Source organism: Rattus norvegicus, chromosome 20 (genome assembly GCF_036323735.1).
Source record: "Rattus norvegicus strain BN/NHsdMcwi chromosome 20, GRCr8, whole genome shotgun sequence".
NCBI lineage: Eukaryota > Metazoa > Chordata > Mammalia > Rodentia > Muridae > Rattus > Rattus norvegicus.
Genome location: NC_086038.1, coordinates 48,886,579 through 48,903,333, shown reverse-complemented (window position 1 = coordinate 48,903,333; position 16,755 = coordinate 48,886,579). Strand labels below are relative to the sequence as shown.

The 16,755-nt window shown below is 45.7% G+C and overlaps 1 long non-coding RNA gene across 2 annotated transcripts in view; it reads left to right on the top strand.

The window, feature by feature from the left end:
- LOC134483830 (uncharacterized) overlaps nucleotides 1-16,755 on the top strand; it is a 39,496-nt gene that overhangs the window by 1,465 nt on the left and 21,276 nt on the right. For both annotated transcript variants that reach the window (XR_010060904.1, XR_010060906.1), the window contains exon 2: nucleotides 4,162-4,244. This is a non-coding gene — a long non-coding RNA (uncharacterized LOC134483830). The remainder of the gene's footprint in view (nucleotides 1-4,161; nucleotides 4,245-16,755) is intronic.

Below are 16,755 nucleotides of genomic sequence, written 5' to 3'. Positions count from 1 at the left end.
CCTGTACGGCACTCAGCTGTGGCCTAGCACCCAAACAGACAACTGGGTGATCGTCATTTACTTCTTGTGGTTATCCTAACACATGGTTCATAGCTTGCTTATAGTTGCTCTATGATCAGAGGGCAGCAGTAAGGTCAGTGTCAGCCATATATTGCCCTTCCCCAAATGAAGAGGCTTGTCCAATTTTTGTATTCTTTGTGTGAGGAAGGGGAAGAATGTCTATACATATATTTGTGTGTTCACATGCAGCCACAGACACATGGAGGCCAGGGGTCAACAGAGGTGGTTTTCCCCAGTCAAGGACTTGAGCTGGTCCTGGAGTTTACTGATTTGCTAGACTGACTGGACAGGGAGCTTCAGGGCTCCAGCAGTCTCTGCCTCCCCATTGCCATGATTACAGACCCAGCTGGAATCTCAACTCAGGTCCTCACGCTTCAATGGAAAGCATTTTTCCAGTGGAGCCGACTCCTTAACTGTGATGTTTATATTCTTTTGAAATTTTTACAAGTTTAAACAGTCACTGAAGAAGTTTACATATGAAATTAAACTCTAACAAGAATTTAAATAAAAAAATAGAAAGAAGTCCTAATATTGGTTCAAGAGGCACATTGAGTTGGGGGAGTAGCACAGCCTGTTACCCTGTAGTTGCACAAATATAGCTAGGAGGTTGGCTGAGGCAGGAGGATTATAGATAGGAGGTCAGTTTGGGTAACTTCATGAGACTCTGTCTCAAAATAAAAACATTCAAAGAATCAGAATAAGGGGCTGGAGAGGTAGGTGTGGAAGCACACACCTTTAATCCCAGCCTGAGAGAGGCAGAGGCAGGAGGATCTCTGAGTTGGAGGCCAGCCTTCTACAGAGTGAGTTACTGGACACCCAGAGCCACGTAATAGAGAAATCTTGTCTCAAAACTAAAAACAACTAAATAAAGCTTAAAACATCATTTGGAGAGGTTAAGAGCACTGGCTGCTCTTGCAGAAGGACTAACTGGGTTCTGTTCCCGGCACCCACACAGCGACTTAAAATAGCTCCAGTCCCAGGGGATCCAGCTTCCTCTTCTGGCCTCTGTGGGCATTGCACACATATGCTGCACAGACATACATGCTGGCAAAACACACACGCACATGAAATACATCTTTTAAGACCAGAGTCTGTAGCTCATTTCTTATGCACACATCTTCCATGCCCTGATTCAATTCTTGGTATTGAGAACATAGATAAATCAACAAAATAAACACCTCGTTGACTTGGCAGGCTTGATATGGGGAGGTCACCCGCCATTTCCCAGGGTTCTTTGCTCTCCAGTTAGCTCTGGCGTCCTCCAACCTCCTTGCATCAGTTCTATGGCTGGTACTTGGAGGGCTCAGACAAACTCCAAAGAGGCTGTGTGTGGAGAGACGCACTGGTGCTCTGCACCTCAGAGGCTCAGTGGCTGCCTCTCTCTTTTTTCTTTGCAGGAGGGAAACAAGGACCTGGCTCCTAAGTGTACAAGCTACCAACCTCATGATCCCAGAGCAGCCTAACGAGCGATGCTTCCTGTAAGACCTTCTTACAGGAAGGCTATGGAAAGAGAGTCACACCCTGACACTGATGTTTCTCAGCCCATTTTTCTCTTTTATTATGCCTTGACCTCAGATTGGGCTGGAGGGATGGTGGTTCGGGAGTTAAGAACCCATACTGCTCTGGCAGAAGACCCACGTTCAATCCCCAGTAGCCATGTCAGCCTCCAATTCCAGGGGATTTGATACCTCTGATCTCTGTGGGCACCTGAACTCTTGTGCACGTACATTCCCCAACACAGACACATACTCACAATTTTAAAAATAAAAAAATCTTTTGAAAAATAATACTGAATGGGGTTCTGTTCACAGGAATCCCGAAGACCTTTGGATATAATTTACATAAATCTAGAAGAATCGACACAACTTAGTGTACTTCCAAACAAGTCTTTCTGAGAGGATCCAGCCTAAATGAAGTTTATTCCCAAGTGGGCCTAAGGAATTATTAGTTAAGATACAACCCTTCGAGGGCCTATGGGTGAGCCCAGAGGATCAAGGCACTTGCTCTCAAGCCTTATGACCTGAGTCGTGTCCTTGAGAACTATGTTTTGGAAGGAGAGAACTGATTTTTGCATGCACTGGGGTGCATATGCACATAGGCCAACACACAGACACAGACACACATACATACCATAGGAACATACACACATATATACATACATACACATACACACACATACACTCCATACATACACACATATACATATATTGGCATATGCACACATAGGCAAATATACATACATACATACATACATACATACATACATACATATATACATACACACATACACATGTACACATACAATTTAAAAAAAATAAACAAACCCCTTAGAATCAGTTTATTTCTGCCTTAACCTCAGCATCCAGGTTATAATGAAACATTTTTCCTCCCCACTAGCCAGAGCCTTCCAGAGTGAGTTTCCCCACTAGGTTCTCTCACGGGGGCTTCTGGTCACCATTTACTCGCTTCTGTACTGACGGCAGTTAAATCCTGGGCAAGGCTCTGTCTGCCATGCTGACTGCCAGGGTAACGGGCATCTGCAATTATTTCTTCCTCAAATCCCTTTCGTCAATGAGTTTGTCCCACGGGGAGTTGAGATTTCTGTTTTACTCTCTGGAGGTTCCTCTTGCAGCCTTTATTAAAGTCACACAAGGCAACATTTTCGTGGTCCAGAGATGCTTAGATAGACTGTGTGTGGTCGGCATATTTCTTAACAACTGTCATTTTGATCAGCTGATTTTTTTTGACTGTGGTGGGTTCCCGATCGATGGCGGATGTTAAGGAGCCTGTGTCTCAGGCATGGCCCACCTCCCTTCTGCCCCGTAAACAGGCCCTGACTCAGGGTTCCTCACTTATGACGTTACTTTATGCACTCAGAAGCCGTGCTTTTCATTTAGGTTTTTCTAGGGCCTGTGATGGACCCCATAATGACACTCCCCACTGAGATGCTCCTCTAGAAAGCTATCAACGAGTTGCCATCCCCCTTGGCCATGTGCCCTGCTCTTTACCAGGAGCTGTGCTCTTCAGAGGTTAGGTATATTAAATACACTTTGAACTTGATAGAACTTCCAAGGTCTGGCAGGCTTAGCAAGATAAATCCCATGTACAGGCCAAGGGGACTCTGTACTGGTTCAAGCATTGCAAACGTTCCCCCCCAGGGACGCGTGTGTTCTAGGTCAGTGGTTCTCAACCTGTGGGTTGCCATCCCTTTGGGGTGGGAGTGGCGTCGAACCACCCTTTCACGGGGTCACCGAAGATCACCCGAAAACAGATATTTGCATGGTGATTCATAGCAGTAGTAAACTATCAGTTTATGGAGCAGCAACAAAAATAGTTGTACGGTTAGGGGTCGCCACCACAGAAGGAACTGCACGAAAGGACTGCAGCATTAGGAAGGTTGAGAACCATCGCTCTAGACGGAGATGTTCTGAGTTGCAGAGCGGGCTAAGGCTGGCCTCCTCCCCTCGGCTGCCCTGGAACTGCCTGCTGAAGCTGGGAATCTCAGCCTACTTGTAGCGATTCCATTCATGCAAAATAAAACCTATAGGTTGATGGCATAGCTTAGTAAATGCTTTCATGCGTTCTGTCAGTAACCCCCTAACAGCAGCAGTGTGGAGTAGCACAACCCCACATGAGGAGAAACTAAGGCCAGCGTCTACCCACAGAGCCAGCAGATAGCAACGGGTGCCCAAGGGTCTTGAGAGTCGTTATCTTGACTGGCAAACCCCTTTTCCACGCTTTTGAGGATGACAACATTATCAGGTCAGGACTCATTACCTCAGGTAAAACCCATGCAGGCTTTGTGGGTTTAATGGCTTTTGAAGACCTTGAGAGCCTGCACAGCCGCTCACTTTCATTTCATACTCTTACAAACACCGGGGGAGCAATGATCATCTGAACGGTTAAAATGATTTAGGGAAGTGAAAGTTACTTTTTTTTTCTTTTTCTTTCCAGTCTCGAAATTGCTTCAAATCATTTGCCACTCTGAGTGGACTCCAGTCCCTCCAGCACCCATTGTCCCCCTGTGGCTTCCCAGGACCCATTTCCTGCCCTTGGATTTCCTTTTTAATTTCCCAAACAAGATTGTATTTTACATTTCAGATATTACTCTGAAGAACAACAATGAAGACCACCACAGTGAAAAATGCTCAGGACAAAATCAAGTGAGTCGAGGGGAAAAAAAGGTGAGGAGGAGCAGAAAACACAGGCATGCTAGACCCTCTGAAAAGCTACAGCGCCTTGCAAAATAACCACGTTTGATTGCTAGTTTAAAAGAAAAATCTCTGGATGTGCCTTTTACTTGCTGGGAGAGGGAGAGAAGGCCCTGACTGGACTGAGCTCAGGGCCAAGACTCTTAGGCTCAGGATCTGGTACCCAAAGAATTTTGCAAAGGGGAATCTCTCCTCGTTGCCCCAGATGGTCTCAAGTAGCTACATCAGCATATCCTACACTAATCATGAGGCCACAGGGCAGAGCACCACTGGGGAGTCCCCGGCATAGCCCCTGACTGTTTTTCTCATGGTCGGAACTCATTACCCTAAGATATGTCAGCCTGGCACTCTTGAGAACAGATGGGCAGGAAGGTGGCTCACCTATCTGGTTGTTCTGTTCCCCGAAGAAGGCTCTATTCAAGAAGTGCATTCCTACACCACAGGGAAGAAATGTCCTCGTCTCTCAAGACAGAGATTCGAAGGACGATTCAAATATGCAGGGCTTGCCAATTCCTGCCCTAACTTCATTCCCAGTACATATCAGCCCCACTTCTCCGTGATCCCCCCCCCCCCATCACACCTAGCATAAAAGCCTGCATGGTGACGCAAACCTACGATCCCAGCACTTGCCAAGCAGAGGCAAGCGGATGGCAAGTTTGAGGACAGTTGGATTAAATGGTGAGGCCCTGTTTCACTGTTTCAGAAACAAGAACATTTTCTTTTTTCCCCTTTGGGTCTTTATTTGTGAAGGCTCCTGAGTCGCATGAAACCCTTTAGATAAATTGGTTTTCCTTTCTCTTACTGATCTGTCCCTGGTGCTAGGTCCCCAGCCATGGGCCCAGGAGAGAATAGGAAAGGGCTTTTTTTCCCTTTTCACCTGTAGTGCAGGTGTTGTGGGACACCAAGCCACAGCTCCCGACTATCTGAGAGCTCACTGTGACCCTGACCAGGTCTAACACAGACCTAGACTACATGGCTGCAGGAGAGCAAGATTAGACTGTGAAATGGGGCTCACACTCTGAAACCAACTACAGGCTCATACTTCACGATGTATGACAGCACTGGGTGCTGACATCCCCTGAAAGACAGACACAGTCTGAGCCTGGGCCAGCGCTATGCTCACCATGCAAAATACTGAGCAGATATCTCTGGGTACAGGAGTGTAAGAATTGTAATGTGTTTACTTCAGATAGAGTCTGGTGATTTTTTTTTCAAACTAGAAATTGCGATCCTTTAGAAGTTAGTAAAATCAGTTTGGTAGGATACAAACTGTACTTCAAGGTCATAAACAAGCAAGGACATGGGAGTCAACCTCAGGATTGGTCTGCGTGGTGTATCCAGGGAAATTCACCCTTGACTCCGGCCAGGAGGGGCACCTAAAGTTAAGTCTTAGTTCAAGATCTAACTCATCCAGCTGGGGTGGTGCTGGTGCGTGCCTCTGATCTCAGCACTCTTGAAGGTAAGGTGATGATGGAGACGTGGAGATCAGCTTGGGTTACAAAGTGGGACTCAGTCGCAAAACAGACAGACACATAAACCAGCAAAGCCAATCTCTGTGATCCAGTTGTGACTAAGCCTTTCCCTATCAACCTAATTAATCTGTTTAGAACTATTATACCAAGACCACAGCCTTCTCCAACGCTGTGCAAATGGACACATGGGTTTGGAGCAGTTTTCCTAACACAGGTGCTCCGGAAAAGACGTCAAGTACCTGAGGAACACTCTATTTAGCTCTCTCCTATCGATTCCTGATATAGAACACATGTAAGAGGCTGGCTTTTGAATGGGGCCTGGCAGCACATGTCTTCAATGAGAAGAAGAGGAGAGGAAAGGAGGAGGGGAGGGAAGAAGAGGGGAGGGGACGGGAGGGGAGGGGAGGGGAGGGGAGGGGAGGGGAGAGGAGGGGAGAGGAGAGGAGAGCACTTCATAGGTCCAAATATTCTTGGCCCTAAAGACCTTTGCTAAAAACCATTAAGAGTTTCACTACCCCTGACCCAGACCTCAGCTGCTACCCTCTCTCTTTTGGCCCCCACAGCTGGGGCTGTACCGAAGGCCGCACATCCTCATCTGACTTAATGGCGTCCAACAGGGACATCCCAAGCAGAGAGAGAATACCTTATTCTAGGGTAACTTCCGCAACTGCTGGTTGTGGAAATAAGTTGAACGGAGTCCAGCATCTGGCCAGTTGCTCACTGAGTAAAGTCTGCTTATTGGCTTAAAACAATTTTGAGTTTCCTTTTCTTTCTTATGTGGGCACTGTGCTGCAAACCGTGACGGAGCACCTGCCTGTGTGTGCACGGCCTCACGAACTGAACCATTAAGCCGCTTTCTTTCCATGTTTAAATAAGAGATAAGCCCCGCTGGCCAGGGCATGTGGACTAACATCAACTAACAGAAATTACATATTGTTGCAACCCAGTCAACACTCCAGTCTGTCTGTTAGAAACAGGTGCCCAAGAGGAAATGTTTAATTTCTCCTGGAAGCAAATGCTCTCTCTGGCAGACAGTGTTTCCAACCAAACTGCGTCTGTTTATGGAGTAAAACGAGATATGGTTTTGTGTCTTCTTTTTGCCCTGGGGTCTGTCTGGGTACTGGCTTGCACCCGACTATTACCCACAATCCCCCTTGGCCCTGCATCTTGACATCAGTCTTGCCATTTTGGGAGTCCTCTACAAGTGGAAGGCCTGTTCTAGTTCCATCGGGAAACCATCTGGGTTTGGGTTGTTGAAAATTCTCTTTTCAAGGAACACTCTTCATTTTAGCAATTAATCCAGCTTTCCAGTGCTGAGGCCTTTGGAGTTTGTCAGCAGAGTCTATCTCCAGTGGTGCCAAAGTGACCATCTTCCAGAGTCACCCATGTCAACAGACAGTATCCTTTGCTAAAGGAAGTGTTGTCATGGCCCAGGCACTTCCAGTTCCGGTCCCTTGCACATTCTTCCCGGTTCCCCTCCACACCATGGCCCAGGCACTTTCGGTTCCTGCCCCCTCTACACAATGGCCCAAGCACTTCCGGTTCCGATCCCTTCTACATCCTTCCGGTCCCCTCTGCATCCTTCCGGTCCCCTCTGCATCCTTCCCACGGTTCCCAACTCCTGCCTCTTTGCATTTCTGCCTGTTTTCTCCTGTTTTAAACAGTCCTGACTCGTGGATAATGCCCGGCACACTGCAGAATCAAATAGTTCTAATCTCACCAAATTCTGCAATTCCCTCCAAAGCGAGGCTTGGCTCTCAAAAGGTTTTGTTTGCTCCTTTTGACTAAACTATGGGCTGTAACTACGCACCGGAAAGTTCTAGTAACAGATGAACAACAACACAATCCTGGCTTTTGTGCCAATGAAAGGAGGTGGATCATAAATAAAAACAATCAAGGAATTGATAAGAAAGAAAATAAAGGAGGGACGCTGTGGTGGAAGAGCTGAGGCAGGCACGGCTCAGGGTCTCATGATGGGGAGGTGGCAGGTACAATTCTCTGAGGAATGAGGAACAGGGAAAACTTAGGGAGAAGTCATCTCCAGCCTGTAGAATTCATGAGGTGAACACAAACACAAACAGCGAAAGCAGGGAGCTCATTCTTACCCCACTCCCACTTCTCCCCAAAAGCAGATCCCAAAACCTAGAAGAACTTTCTTATCCTGTCTAGAGGGTCCTAACACTCTCGTCCAAGAGGCGCGCTGTTGTCTAAGAGGAATGGAACACCAATACCTGAGTATAGACACTGGCCACTTACCAAGTTCAACTCAAGTCATCACTATGTAGTCCATAGCCCATGGTCCAATCATACCTCTCACAACTGTCTACTTCATCAAGACAAGCCTAAATTGGCACACATCAACCCTTTTCTTTACGCCTTTATTTGCAGATGACGCTTCCCGTGTCATGTAATTCATATTACATTCTTGTATGATTTCAATCTCTCTGTTCTTTGACCCTCAGCCATGATCCTAAAGGCAGTGGGGAATGGGGGAAATAAATTCCTTTCCTTATATAGGCAAGAGGGGAGTTCATCTCAAAGCCCTGGGGTGGGTGTTTCATAAAGCTAGCATAAGGCCATTGTGAATGTCTAAGTACTCCTGAGGTGCCTGGCATCTAGATAACACTAATAGTTTTGTGTCTGTCAGATTTTTGTTACTATAACAAATTGTTTGAGGAAGGTGTCTTTAAAAAGAATAGAAGTTTATTTTACTTCACAGTTCTGAAGGTGAAAGGTCTAGGGGCCATGCCTGGTAATGTCCTTCTGGCTGATAGAAACCTCAAGATGGCATAGGACATCATAAAGCCAGAGACAGAAGAGTATATCTATGTCTATGTGCCTGGTCCATCTCCTTCTTCTTATAAAGATACCAGGAACCAATCTCGAGGGCTCTACTCTGGTGACACTATTTGATCCTAAACACCCTTGAAGGCCTCAGTTGTAAACATTCTAGGCAGATTGTTTCCATCCCCTGGATATCTTTAACACCTGACATCGGGGACCAAACTCCTTCATGAATTAGGAGGTTGAAGGAGATGACGCAGGCCAGATTTGCATCATAGCGAGAGATTGTAGTGACAGTTGTCTGTGAGATGTTATCTCAGGACTTGGGAAGATGAGGCAGGAGGACTGTGAGTTTTATATAGAAAGAAAAGGGGTAGGGGAGAGCAACTGCACATATTATCTGGCCAAGAAAACCTAAGTATATTCCCTGGCCTCAAGAGGAGTGTTTCATGGGGCTTCACAGATGGCTGGGTGGCTAAAATGCTTACCCTGCGGGTGAGAGTTTAGATTCTACATAAAAGTCAGACAAGCATGAGAACTACCTGCAATCCCAGCATTTGAATGGTAGATGCAGGGGGGACCAGAGGACTGGAGGACCCCAGGGAAAGTTACCTACATAAACAAGCTGCTCTCTGGGTTCAGAGAGAGATTTGGATTCAACAAATACAGTGGAGATGTAAGATATTTAACGTCAACTTTTGGGGTTTCCCAATGCTCCCACTCACACTGTGGCTCCACGGCCATGCAAACACATGCATACATACACATACACAATCATACAACACACATGCAATCACAGCCATGCAAACACACGCATGTACACTCATACAGTGCATCCATGCAAGCACACACATATGCATTCATACAAAGCTAATCACTGGGCATGGGTACACTCAGCATTTGGGGAGCTGAGGCAGGAAGATTTTGGGTTCAAGGCAAGCCTAGACTACATGGTGAATATGAAGGCAGCTTGGGCCAGATAGGGAGCTCCTGACACCACCCGCCCCCAGGTTTAATTTTAAAAAATTAACATTAAAAATTTTAATTTCATCAACAAATTATAATAAAATTGCAGCACATATCTTGTTGTATGTTCAGTGCTCTGACTTTATTGTATATTGTATATGCTGTATATTTTATATTGTATATATTGTGTATATTGTATAACAAGTTTTCTGCTACTGCTCATCCCGAGAATAAATCCTGCATGGTCTAGGATGGTATGATATTCTTTAGAAATGTCATTATATTTTGCCTCTAAGATTTGAACCCTTTAAAATCTTAAATATATTTTATTAAGGTAAGTAGTATACATTTATTTGTGTAGAGGCAGTGTTATAGTGTTGTCCAGGCCAGTCCGAACCAGTCCAAAGCTGACATTCATCCAGTTCAGTAACCACGGTTACAGGCGCCTGAACGAGCAAAATGTTTCCAGGAAACTTAACATACAAAATATCTGTCCGGCTCAGCGGTTAAGAAGAGCACTGTCTGTTTTCCCAAAGAGCCGGGTTCGTTTCCCAGCACCCACATGGCAGTTCACAACTGTAACTCCAATTCTAGGAGATCGAACACCCTCACACAGACACCCTTGCAGGCAGAACTCCAATGTACAAAAATAAGAATAAATGGAATAAAGAAAAACAAAATATTAGTCCTCCTCTGTAGCCATTCGCATTTCTGCTTCTTAATTATACACTTACATAGCTATTTTCTGATATTACTATTTTAATATCATATAGATATCTTATCATTTTTAGTATCATGTGTCACTGGGAGAGGCTCTGAGGTTTCAAAAAGCCAGTGCTCTCTCTGCCTCTTGCCTAGGGATCAAGATGTAAGCTCTTGATAATAGAACCACGCCTGCCCGCTGCCACGATGCTCCCGGCCATGATGGTTCGCCCTCGGAAACTGTGAGCCCTAAATAAAACCTGCTTAATCATGTTGTCTCTTCACAGCGATAGAAAAGAAACTAAGACATACTCAAACTCCGACATACTAAAAACCTCATTCAGTGCTTCAAGCACCAAATGCTCTACCCGGACTCAGTCGGGGCTAATTCCTCTCTTGACCTGCTGCTATACTGCTTGTCTTGTCAGCCTATAATCTCTGTTTATCTCATCCACAAGATATCTACCCTCCTCCTGCTTTACTTATTTTTCTGTGGCTGTGATTAAATATGATCAAAGATAACTTTAAAAAATCGTTCTGTCTGGCCGGTGGTTCTGGAGAGAGTGTGCGGCGCAGGAGGGGGGGGGGGGAAGACATGACTGCAGGGGGTAGAGCAGGAAGCTGAGAGGTCAGATTTCCATCCAGCCATAGCAGCCTCAGAGTGAACTGGGTGTGGGGCTGAGGCTATAAACTCTCAATGCCTGCCCCCAGTGACATACTCCCTCCGGGGACTGGAAAGCGCCACCCTCCAAGGCAGCGCTTCTCGACCTGTGGGTCACGACCCCTTTAGGGAGTCATATATCAGATGTACTGCATAGCGGATATTTACATTATGATTTATAACAGGAGCAGATTACAGGTATAAAGTAGCAATGAAATAGTTATATAGTTCGGGGAGGTCACCAGAACACGAGGAACTGTACTAAAGTGTCGCAGTGTTAGTAAGGTTGAGAACCACTGGTCCGAAGGTTCCACGACTGTGAGTCTGCCTTCTCTCCGGAACAGGGTTTCAGATGGACCGTGAGAACAACGGAAATGACGACACTCAGGGATTAGCTAGCTCTGGGGAGACAGATGAACTTTATTCAGGGTGAATCAAGGGTTACCTAGTTTTAGGGAATATCCGGAGTGGGCTGAAGGTGAAGGTGCTGAGATGTCTCATTAGCATGGGAAGGCATTCCAGGAATCTCAGGGGCTTGCTGAACAGGTTTCTTATTGGGAGAAAGGAAGCTAAACCTGTAATCTCACCAAGGCTACAAGACATTCCACATGCCTCTCCCCCTCCCCTTCCCTTTCTTTTTCTTTCTTTCTTCTTCTTTTTTTTTTATTAACTTGAGTATTTCTTTTTTTTTTATTTTTTATTTTTTATTAACTTGAGTATTTCTTATATACATTTCGAGTGTTATTCCCTTTCCCGGTTTCCGGGCAAACATCCCCCTCCCCCCTCCCCTTCCTTATGGGTGTTCCCCTCCCAACCCTCCCCCCATTGCCGCCCTCCCCCCACCAGTCTAGTTCACTGGGGGTTCAGTCTTAGCAGGACCCAGGGCTTCTCCTTCCACTGGTGCTCTTACTAGGATATTCATTGCTACCTATGAGGTTGGACCCCAGGGTCAGTCCATGTCTAGTCTTTGGGTAGTGGCTTAGTCCCTGGAAGCTCTGGCAGCTTCCCCTTCCCTTTCCATCCCTTTCCCCCTCCCCTCCCTCCTTCTCTCCTCTCTCCTCTCTCCTGTCTTTCTATATCCCTTGCTTAGTGAGGGTTACTATTGCTCTGATGGTGCACCATGCTCAAAGCAGGCTGTAAAGGATTTATTTGGCTCACACTTCCACAGCACTGTTCATCATTGAAGGAAGTCAGGACAGGAACTCAAATAGGGCAGGAAGCAGGAGCTGATGTAGAGGCCATGGAGGGATGCTGCTTACTGGCTTGCTCCTTGTGGCTTGCCCAGCTTGCTTTCTTACAGAACCAAGGATCTCCAGCCCAGGGATAGTCCCACCCACAATGGGCTGGGCACTCAGAAAATGCCTCAGGGGTTTGCCTACAGCCTGATATTATGAAGGCATTTGCTCAGTTGAGGCTCCCTCCTCTCCAATGACCCTAGCTAGTGTCAAGTTGACATAGAACTAGCAAACACAACACAACTTTCCCCTTTCCTCCTCCTCTTGCTCCCTTCTCTTTCTTTCTCCATATATGTAACATGGATACATATATATATATGGATATTTATGGATATGTACATATGTGCATGGATATATTATATATACAATATATGTATATATATAAATATATATAAAATCTTTTATTCTCCTTATCTCTATATCTCTCTGTCTACCTACCCTCTATTTGTTCCTGTCTCTGAGTCCCTCCCTTCTTTCTTGGCTTCCTCACATACATCCATGGAATACATCCAACAAAAGCTTTCCGAGAGTTCTTAAAGCTTCGCGTATATGTGTGCATGTGCGTTCTACGTTCACATTGTCACACGCGATTTGTATTAAACAGTGTCCTGAATTTTATATATTACTAAATCTGACCCCTTTCGGCTCTTTTACTGAATCTGTTCTTTCTGCAGCTCTGTTTTAGATCTTCAAATTCCATGTTTCTTTTCAATTTCTCCTTTCCCATTTCACGAGGTGGCGTCTTCGTGCTGCCCAGGCCAGAGCACAGCCTCAGTGCCACCACAGATGGCTGTGTAGTGTAGACACCAGACCTCCTAAGCTCTTAGGCTCCTGGTCCTCCTGCCTTGATCTCTTCTTTGTATAGCAGTGTGAAGTCTTTTCTTCCGTGTGGCACTATTAAGGTCTTTAAAGGGTTTTCTTTTGCTTAGATTTTCCCCCCTTTTTTCAATCTCTGCTTTTCATGTTAATTTCCTCTCCTACGTGGCAATCCCTGGCTAACTGCTCACCCCGAGGAATGATGCACTATTGTGATGACTGTGAGTTTGATGAACATGGGTAGGACACGGGGCTTCCTCTGCTTCTCTCTGCTTTACTGGGGGCTCCTGTCAGCATCTGTGATAGTTTGAATGATAATGGCCAGTAAAGGCTCATAGGCCTATGTTTGACTTTTTGGCCCCTGGTTGTTGAAACTACTTGGAAAGGATTAGGAAGTATGGACGTGTTGATAGAGTTTGTCATTTGGGGCAAGCTTTGAGGTCTCAAAACCCATGTACTTTCTCTCTCTCTCTCTCTCTCTCTCTCTCTCTCTCTCTCATTTATCTCTATGTCTCTCTCTGACACTGTCTTTGACTCTGTCTCTATGTGTGTCTCTCTGTTTGTTTCTGACTGTCTCTGTATGTCTCTCTCTGACTCTATCTTTGACTGTTTCTCTGTGTGTCGCTCTCTGTCTCCCTCTGTCTCTGTATGTCTCTCTCACTCTCTGTATGTCTGTCTCTGTTTCTCTTTCTCTATTTCTCTCTCTCTCTGTCTCTCCCCACCTCCTTAATGAGATGTTGGTTTTACCATATAAACTCATTAGGAAAACCCGATGGTTAAAGACACATGCTTGTCTCTTGAAAAGAAGGAGATGTCTACCTGACTTTCACCCAGAATGCTGGGGAAGGGTGTACTTTACAACCTGCTGACCTTTTGCTATCCATAGAGCCAGGCTTCATCTGAATACCCCAGAGTATTGTTTCTTTGTCCAAGACTACACCTCCCCCCCAAAAAAATCATGAACGTAAAACCCATCTTCATGAAGGATGGTACTTATACTTAGAGCAGCCTATGTGACTTCTGTGTTATCTTAGGGCCAGGCCAATCCTGACTCCCACAGCCATCATGTTTACCGGTGCCATTCCCCCTAGACCCTTAACTGAAACATTGTTTCTAAGTCAACAGAACCCACCTTTATAGAAGAAGCCGTATACGCTTGGTAAAGAGTTTCAGTGGAAACAAGCCTTAAGCTCTGTTGTGCCCTCAGGACTGAGTTAATTGTCACCAGGAAACCTTTTTACCAAAATGGTGCTGTGCTTAAATATGGCTAGAATAAACCACCCAGTGTCAGACTCCAGACGTCTGAACCAGTGCAGGCAGCTAAGTCGTATTGAACTGAGATTCAATATTGACTCTCCCTGGGTTGTTTCACTGGGTGGTTTTCTGGGTTGCGTCAGAAGTGAGGCTTGCAGGACCCTCACAGAAGAGGATGTCAGGACCCTGACTCTCCTTTCTCTGTTTCGTTTCTCAGTCACCACAAAGTCATCAGCTTCCCCACCATGTATTCTTGTGTCTCACGACACACATAAACCCACAGGACCGAAATACCCTGGACTAGAAGACTGTGAACCCAGAGGAACTTTCCTCTTTTTAAAGTGATTGGCTAGCCCAGACAGTTTCTTGCAGTTACAAAAGCTAACACACCATCAGAGCCCCAGGTTTCCCCAGTATCCAGCCAATCACAGTAAATGGTCAGTTAGTGTCCCTTTGACTTTAGAGGTAGGACTTTGTGAGCTGGCAGAAGGAAAAATGTCTGTCCTAGGCTTAGAACCCATTTCTTTTCCCCTTAAATCATTTCTATAGAAGAGTTGCTCAGCATTTAGGAGAGCTTGCTGCTCCTGAGGAAAACTGGAGTTTGGTGTCCACCACCTAGAGCAGGTTGCTCACAACCGTTGTAACTCAAGCTTCAGGGGATTAGAGCTCCACAGACATCTGACCTCCACTGACATCCCCACCGCTGTTGCCCCACTTCTCTCTCTCTCTCTCTCTCTCTCTCTCTCTCTCTCTCTAACACACACACACACACACACACACACACACACACAAATAAATAAATCTTTAAAAAAAAAAGGGTTGGGGATTTAGCTCAGTGGTAGAGTGCTTGCCTAGGAAGCGCAAGGCCCTGGGTTCGATCCCCAGCTCCGAAAAAAGAAAAGAAAAGAAAAGAAAAGAAAAGAAAAGAAAAAAAAAAGACTCATGAGCCAACCCAAAGAACTACAAGCCACTAACAAGTTCTGAGCCAGGATCAATTAATCTTCTCCAGAAATGAGCTTCTGATTGGTCATAAGACACACAGCCCTGAAATCACGTATGTACAAGTAACATTCCACAGATTCAGCAGGTTGTACTTATGTAATTTTGCATGTATATGTAACAATAATAACCAAAGAAAAGGAGGCCATGAATTTGGGGGCAGGGCATGGAAGAGATTGGAGAGAAAGGGCACAGGAAGTGTTAGAGAGATTGATGTGATTATATTTCAGTTAATTTTTAATTAAGTTAATTTTTAAATTAATTAGTTAATTGACATCCCAAATGTTGTCCCCAGGGTCTCCCCTCAAAGAGTTCCTCCCCTTTTCCCTTTGCCTCTGAGAGGGTGGCCCCTCCCACACACACACCCTGGTGCATCAAGCCTCTGCAGGATTAACTGCATCCTCTCCCACTGAGGCCAGATGTGGCAGCCCTCTGCTACATATGTGTCAGAGGCCTCGGACCAGCCTGTGTATGCTCTTTGGTTGGTGGTTTAATCTCTGGGAGCTCCCAGGGGTCCAGGTTAATAGAAAGAAAGAAAGAAAGAAAGAAAGAAAGAAAGAAAGAAAGAAAGAAAGAAAGAAAGAAAGAAAGAAAGAAAGGAAGGAAGAAAGAAAAGAGAAGAGGAGTGAAGAGTGGAGGCTGGAACAACGGCAACAGTCTTGGTTTAAGACTGGCATGTAAACTCTTCCCATTCCTGAGTTTCAGTACACTGGACTTAAGACATTGCCTTTCAATAGGGAAAAGTCCCCAGAATGGTGTAAAGTTGCAAGTCTTTCTAAGCCCTGCATTCAGAGAGCAATCTCTGCCAGTTCTTCCCAAACCCCCAAACGTTCGAAGTTCTGGCTGGTTCCGGGAAGAAAGGTTGAGTGGGCATATTATTACCTAAATGGAATTAGGTTTCTGTCTCAGAAAGATTCCCATTAAGACTGAAAGCAATCCAGCTACAGCGGTGCAGGGGGAACTGCCCGCCACCCATAGGCAGATGAGCTTGGGTTACAGCTGCCTGTGCAACTGGTTATCACTTTGCAAATGGCAGTAACTCGAGGTGGGCTTCTGGTCACTGTGCCCTTCGGGTGGAGGCTACAAAGGATTCCTGGCTTGGATGTAATCAATACCCTGAGCGTGTCTTACTCGGATATCAGCACAAGACAAGAGGCTGACAATGATTAATCAACTAATTATGAAGGCTGTTTTCACGTCACAGTGTGACTTGCTGGATGCTTTGGCATTTTTTCTACGATGTTGTGGCTGAGAACAGAGTTCGTTTGGTGGAGCACCTGCCTTACATCCACGAGACCCTGGGTTTGATCCCTAACACCGCAGAGACAATAGAGCTAAAGCTCTATATTGATTTGTGAAGAGTGGGACGATCTTGCATCCAAACTCTGCCCATCACGGAGGGTAAATCACCGTCATACTTTCCCTTGAGCAAGAATCACCAGGGCTGCCACAGTGGCGCACGCCGCAAATTCAAGTGCCATTAACAAGGACTTCAATTCTTCTCTTTGGGAAGACCTACGAAAGATGTTGGGCCCTCACAGCCTATGGGCTTCAGGCTTAAAGAAAATTCCGCTTGGCTCCTCCCAACAGCGACC